The following is a 7,548-nucleotide window of genomic DNA, read 5'->3' on the forward strand; positions in this document are numbered from 1 at the left end:
CAGTGGCCTCACTACTACCTCACCAGCAAAGACTGGTTGGAGAGCCCAAATTTCTACTCTCACCAACCTATAGCAGGGCACATGGTATATCAGAGAAGGATGAGTAGGGAGCGTGCACTTTCATCCCTGCTGAGCAGTAATAAAGCCCTATCCTGTGGTGTCAGCAGAGACCAGGTGAGGAATCTGAATTTCCATCCCTACCAAGCAGTAAGGAGCTCCTTGGCCTTTCTACTGGAGGAATATGAGAGGAGGCCTAGTTGAGACTGAGGACATTCATCACCACCCAACAGTGATAAGGACATCTACCATTCCCCTGTTAGGAAATCAACCTGGGAAACAATAACAAAGTATTCTTCTACCCTCCCAGCTGGATGGAAACCAAAATCCCACATCCATCCAGCAGTAAAAAGGAATCCAAGGCCTTGCTAACAATGGGGATTAAACAGGGAACTCAGACTTCTACCCCTATTGGCAGTAATAGGAGTGTGAAGGCATACTCCCTTGCTCTGTCAGGATGATGACAGAGAAAGCCGCTAAAACAAAGTTTACATAAGATCCAGAATCCCATAAAACACAAAATGTTCAAGTTTCAACTGAAAATTGTCACATTAAAAACCAGGAAGATTTAAAAATGAGTATAAAAAAATAAAACATGCCAACATTAAGATGACAATATGTGATAAACAATTTATAGTAGCCATCATAAGAAAAACACCATAGATATATCAAAATGGAATTCTTAAAAAATGTTCAGGTAAGCCAAAGAAAGGAACCACTGCCATGCTGCTTCTGTGCTTGGAATTAGCATACTGAAGTCAGCAGTACTTTTAGATGATGATCCAATTTGTAAGGAATCATCATTTAGACATCTTAACTCACTAATGCTACTACACTTTACTTTTCAATAAGGACAAAGTAGTGTGTCTTCACATGGTTACACTTGGGTTAGTGAACAGGACTAAGGGCATAATTAACCTGGGAACTACAATTCCTGAGCAACAGGGCTTTCTGAGTTTTCCACAAAGCAACTAAACGAAAGTTATCAGAAGAGGAATATAGAGGATATATGCAAGTTGCTTAATGTCTTTGTGCCTAGGGGCGCCTGGGTGGCTCAGTCATTAAGCGTATGCCTTCAGCTTGGGTCATGATCCAGGGTCCTGGGATCGAGCCCCACATCGGGCTCCCTGCTCTGTGGGAAGCCTGCTTCTCCCTCTCCCACTCCCCCTGCTTGTGTTCCCTCTCTCACTGTGTGTCTCTCTCTGTTAAATAAATAAAATCTTAAAAAAAAAAATAAATGTCTTTGTGCCTAGATTTCCTCTTCTACAATTTGGGGGATATTTTTGAGAATGAAATGAGTTAATCACAATCAGATCAATCATGATGACATTGATGATGATGATGTTTTATTATCATGATTTGCCTGTAGCATTTTAAAGTGTTAGAAAAGATACACTGTTTATTTCCTTTTCCCATTTTAGAATGGCAATGTATTAGGAAAGTAAGACATTCACAGGATGAAGGGAAATGGATGAGAAGAGTTAGAAGAGCTTAGTTTTAAATCTACTCTCCATGGTTTCATTCTGTCCTTTCATCCACTCATGTCCCCATCCCTATCTATCAATCCATTCATTCTTTCATAGCTCTTTAGGGACCAATTCTGAATGCCATATTTATGATGAGATGAACACTAGGAATTTGGTGTACCTCACAGGATGTTTTTAATGGTAAATGAAAGGTAACATAATAAAGTGGATAAAAAACTCTTGCTTGACTGATGGTTGGATAGAGACATTGAGAGATGAATAGAATATGTGATAAAGCAAATATAATAAAAATTTTACTGTATGATTAGTTGGTGGTTTATGACTATACACTATACAGTGGCTCTTTGCATGGCTTATTTAACTCTAAATTTACCTATAGTTCATTTGTAAGGTAGCTTTTTTCCAAGACAAAAAAAATAGATAAATAAAAGAAGAAATAAGAGTCTGTTGGGAATAAGAGATGATGATAGGCTGGCTGAACAAGTTGTTCTCCTTTTACTTGAATCAAAGAACAGATTTGTCATTATTTCCCTGATGAAATTAATCCTAAAGTTTGCACCTTTCACTTACTGGAATATTAATGGATTTGAATTATATATGACTCAATTCTTTAAACTTATTAGTTTTTCCTTTTACTCTTATTATTTCATATCTTCAAATATTTAGGGATAAGATGAAGGGAAAAAAAGAGTTTGTGTGAATAATAAGTAGATACATCAAAGTGGAATTAATAATAATTGTAATATAATTTTAAAAGACGTTAGTTACTATTGGAAGAAATTGGGTAAAGAGTACATAAGATCTCTCTGTATTTTTTCTTACAACAGCATGTGAATCTACACTTACCTCAAAATAAATAATAAAATTAAAAAAATTTAAACCCCATAACACACACGAAATATAAAGTGTCTAATCTGGTGTAGACCCAGATAAATTTCAACTGACTTTACTCTAAAAACACACTTACTCCACTCATGAATAGTGATAGTTTCTTCTTTTTCCTTTAGGCTCTTTGGAACATTGCCTTTTTACTCAATTATATTGCATAATAATTAATTGGTCAATTACATTCATCTTTTGATATATTTGAAACACTGACATAGTTTACTCTGATGTTTACCCTTCTGGCTACTTCTGGTCAATGTCATAAATGAGTAAGGATTTCTCACTAGCTCATTCTCTGTGGGATGTAGTAGGATGTATCTCTTCACATATGAGAAAAGCTGGTCTTTTTTTTTTTTTAGATTTTATTTATTTGAGAGAGAGAGAGAGAGCATGACTGGGGGAAGGGCAGAGGGAGAGGGACAAGCATACTTCCCACTGAGCATGGAGCCCAACATGGGGCTCAATCCCAGGACCCTGAGATCATTACCTGAGCCAAAGTCAGATGCTTAACAACTGAGCCACCCAGGTGCCCCAAGAAAAGCTGGTCTTAACCAGTCTTATTTATTTTTTTTTAAGACTTGTTTTTTAAAGAGCAGTTTTAGGTTTACTACAAAATGAAGAGGAAGGTATAGAGATTTCCCATATGCCCACTAATCTGACACATTCAGAACCTCCCCCGTTATCACCATTAACATCACTCACCAAAATAGCACATTTTTTTAACAAGGATTAATTAACCTACACTGACACATCATAGTCACCCAAAGTCTAGAGTTTACCTCAGAGTTCACTGTTAATGTTGTATATTCTATTGGTTTTGACAGATGTATAATGACATATCCATAGTTGTAATATCATACATAATATTTTTACTGCCCTGAAAATTCTCTGTGCTACACTTACTCAACTGTATCTCCATCCCTATCAACTACTGACTTTGTAGTCTATAAGTTTTGCCTTTTCCAGAATGTCATATTGTTGGAAATATACAGTATGTAGCTTTTTAGTAATGTGCATTTTATGTCCCTCCATTTCTCTTCATAACTTAAATTTCTTACTTCTTTTTAGTGCTAAATATAATATTCCATTATCTAGATGTACCACAGTTTATCCATTTACCCAGTGAAGGACATCTTGGTTCCTTCCAAGTTTAGACACATATGAGTAAAGCTGTTTGTAAACATCCTTGTGAAGATTTTTATGCGGACATAAGTTTTCAGCTCTCTGGGATTAATGCCAAGGATTGTGATTACTGGTTTGTATGTTAAGAGTATGTTTAATTTTATAAGAAACTGCCATATTGTTTTTCAAATTGGCTGTACCATTTTTCATTCCCATAAGAAATGTATAAGAGTTCCTATTGTTCCATATCCTTGTTAGCATTTGATGGTATCAGTGTTCTGCATTTTGGCCATTCCAATAGATGTATAGTGGTATTATTTCATTGTCCTTTTAGTTTACATTTCCATGATGACATATGATATGGAACATCTTCTCATATACTTATTTCCCATCCATATAGCATCTTTGGTGAGTTGTCTGTTAAATTCACTAGCCCCATTTTTTAATCTGGTTTCTTTTCTTATTGCGTTTTAAGTGTTCTTTGTATATTTTGTATAACAGTCCTTTATCAGGATATGTCTTTTGAAAATATTTTCTGAGTCTGTGACTTGTAATCTCTTCACATTGTCTTACATAGTGCAGAAGGTAGAGTTTTTAATTTTAATGAAGTCCAGCTTATCAGTTATTTCTTTCATGGATCATGTCTTTGGTGTTATATTTAAAAAGGCATTCCCATACCCAAGTTCATCTAGGTTTTCTTTTATGTTGTCTTCTAAATTTTGCATTTTACATTTAAACCTATGATCTATTTTGAGTTAATTTTTGTGAAGAGTGTATGTTCTGTATTTAGATTATTATTTATTTATTTTGCATGTCAATATCCAGTTGTTCCAGCACCAGTTCTCAAACAGGATATCTTGCTCCATTGTACTACCTTTGTTCCTTTGTCGAAGATCAGTTGACTGTATTTATGGCAGTCTCCTTCTGGGCTTTACGTTCTATTCCATTGATATATTTCTCTGTTCTCTCACCAATACCACAGTATCTCAATTACTATAGCTTAAAGTAAGTCTTGAAGTTGCATAGTATCAGTCCTCCAACTTTGTTCTTCTCCTTTAATATTATGTTGGCTATTCTGAATCTTTTGCATCACCATATAGAATTTAGAATTAGTCAGTTATTGTCAATATCTACAAAATATCTAGCTGGAATTTTGATTGGGGTTGCATTCAATCCATATATCAATTTGGGAAGAGCTGACATCTTGACAATATTGAGTCTTCCTATCCATGAAGATGGAATATCTCTGCAGTTATTTATTTTCTTTGATTTTGTTCATCAGAGTTTTATTGTATACTGCATACAGATCTTGTACATTTTTTTTAGATTTATACCTCAGGATTTCATTTGAGGGTGCTAACATGAATGGTATTTTTTTTTAATTCCAGTTGTTCATTGTTGATATATAGGAGAGCATTGACTTTGAATATTAATCTTGTAATTTGCAACCTTGGTATGATCATTAGTTTAAGGAGATTTTTGTCAATTCTTTTGGATTTTCTACATAGATGATCATGTCATTTTTTAATAGAACTGTTTTATTTTTTCCTTCCCAATCTGTACACTTTTTTTCTCCTTTTCTTGACTTATGGCATTAACAAGGACTTGAGCATGATGTTGAAAAGGAGTGGTTGGAGGGGACACCCTTGCCTTATATGTGATATTGATGGAAAAGCTTTGAGTTTCTCACCATTAAGTATGATGTTAACTGTGGATTTTTTATAGATATCCTTTATTGTGTGGAAGAAATTCTTCTGTATTCCTACTTTATTGAAAGTTTTTATTGTGAATGGGTAATAGATTTTGCAAACTGGTTTTTCTGCATTTATTGACATGATCATGTGATTTTTTTTTTTCCTTTTTAGCCTGTTGATTTGGTGAATTGCATTAATTTATTTTCAAATGTTGAACTAGCCTTGCATACCTGAGATAAATTCTTCTTGGTCATGGTGTATAACTCTTTTAATTTTTATATATTGTTGAATTCAATTTGTTAGTATTTTGTTAAGGTTTTTTATGTCTATGATTATGAGAAATATTGTTCTGTAGTTTTCTTGTGATGTTTTTGTCTGGTTTTGGTATAAGAATAATACTAGTCATCTAGTATGAGTAAGGAAGTATTTCTTACGCTTCTATCCTCTGAAAGAGATTGTAGAGATTTCTCCCTTAAAATTTTGGTAGAATTCATCAGTGAACCCACCTGGGCCTGGTGTGTTTTTCTATTTTATAAGTTTATTTTATAAGTTTATTAATGATAGATTCAATTTATTTAAAAACATAGTTGAACTCAACAACACCATCAATCATCTGGACATAACTGACATCTATAGAATACATTATCCAGCACTTTCTCAGAAAAATAAAAATTGAGGCACTTTGTTGCTGGCAGGCCTGCCTTGCAAGAAATGTTAAATTCTTTAGAGAGAATCAAAACAATACAGGTCAGTAACTTGAACATGCATAAATAATAAAAGTGCATCAAAGAAGGAATAAACAGGTGTAAAATATTCTTATTCTTAATTGATCTAACATGTCAGTGTGTGCAAAAATATCAACAATGTATTTGATTATGTATGCTTATGTCTATATCTTATGCACACATGTATGCTTATATATAAATGAAATAAATGACAGCTAACAATGCAAAGGACAGAAAGGAAGAAATAGGATTACTTCATCATTTTATGGGACTCACACTACCTGTGGAGTGGTATAGTGTTATTAAAAGGTGGACTTGGGAATTCAGAAAAGCTGGTGGAGGAGTAGGGGACCCTATTCCAGGACCCCCGGAATTGAGCTGGATATCTCTACCAGACCACTCTGAACACCCACGAAATCAGCCTAAGATGTAAGAAGATAGATCTGGATCTCTACAAACAGAATATCACAGGTGGTTGGTTTTGAGGTATAAAGCAGGGAGCCGTGATTCCTCGGGCAGACATCGGAAGATAAATGGAAGGGGGAGGGAGCTGCCATAAGCCCTGGTGCCAGGAGGGTGAAATAACACAGGAGCACAAAAGCCTCCCACGCTGGGGACAGGGCACAAACTGCGGAGAAAGGTCTTTAGGGTAGCCCCCTGGACTGAAACCTGGAGCGGCGGGGCCGCACGTGTGAACTGGTGGCGGCCGGCAGTGTTAGAAGCTCAAAGGGCAGAGACATGCCCCGACCTGGAGGCAGGACTGGGAGTGCTGCTGAGTGGTGCACAACCCAGGATACTGCAGTTTATAGCAGCATAGACAGAAACGGAGGTAGTGTGGCCTGGAGAGCTCACTGAAGAATAGACTGTGATCTCTCTGCTATGAGGCAGAGGGTTGGAAACAATCTCTTCTGCTCTGACTCTTGCAAGAGACGTGGAAAGCTGCCAGGGAAAACCACCAGAGAACAAAAGCCCCCAAGGAAATGTTGAAAAAGAAAAACAAAGCTGGGTACATCACGTTGCCCGATTTCAAGCTATATTACAAAGTCATGATCACCAAGACAGCATGGTACTGGCACAAAAACAGACATATAGACCAATGGAACAGAATAGAGAGCCCAGATATGGACCCTCAACATTATGGTCAAATAATCTTCAACACAGCAGGAAAAAATATGCAATGGAAATAAAGACAGTCTCTTCAATAAATGGTGCTGGGAAAATTGGACAGCTATATACAGAAGAATGAAACCCGACCATTCTCTAACACCATACACAAAGATAAACTCAGGAGGGATGAAAGACCTGTGTGAGACAGGAATCCATCAAAATCCTAGAGGAGAACATAGGCAGTAACCTCTTCGACATCAGCCACAGCAACTTCTTTCAAGATACATCTCCAAAGGCTAGTGAAACAAAAGCAAAAATGAACTTTTGGGCCTTCATCAAGATAAAAAACTTCTGCAGAGCAAAGGAAACAGTCAACAAAACAAAGAGGCAACCCACAGAATGGGAGAAGATATTTGCAAATGACACTACAGACAAAGCGCTGATTTCCAAGATCTATAAAGAAGTTTTCAA

This window comes from Leptonychotes weddellii, chromosome 3 (assembly GCF_054177405.1).
Source record: "Leptonychotes weddellii isolate Sample4059 chromosome 3, ASM5417740v2, whole genome shotgun sequence".
Lineage (NCBI taxonomy): Eukaryota > Metazoa > Chordata > Mammalia > Carnivora > Phocidae > Leptonychotes > Leptonychotes weddellii.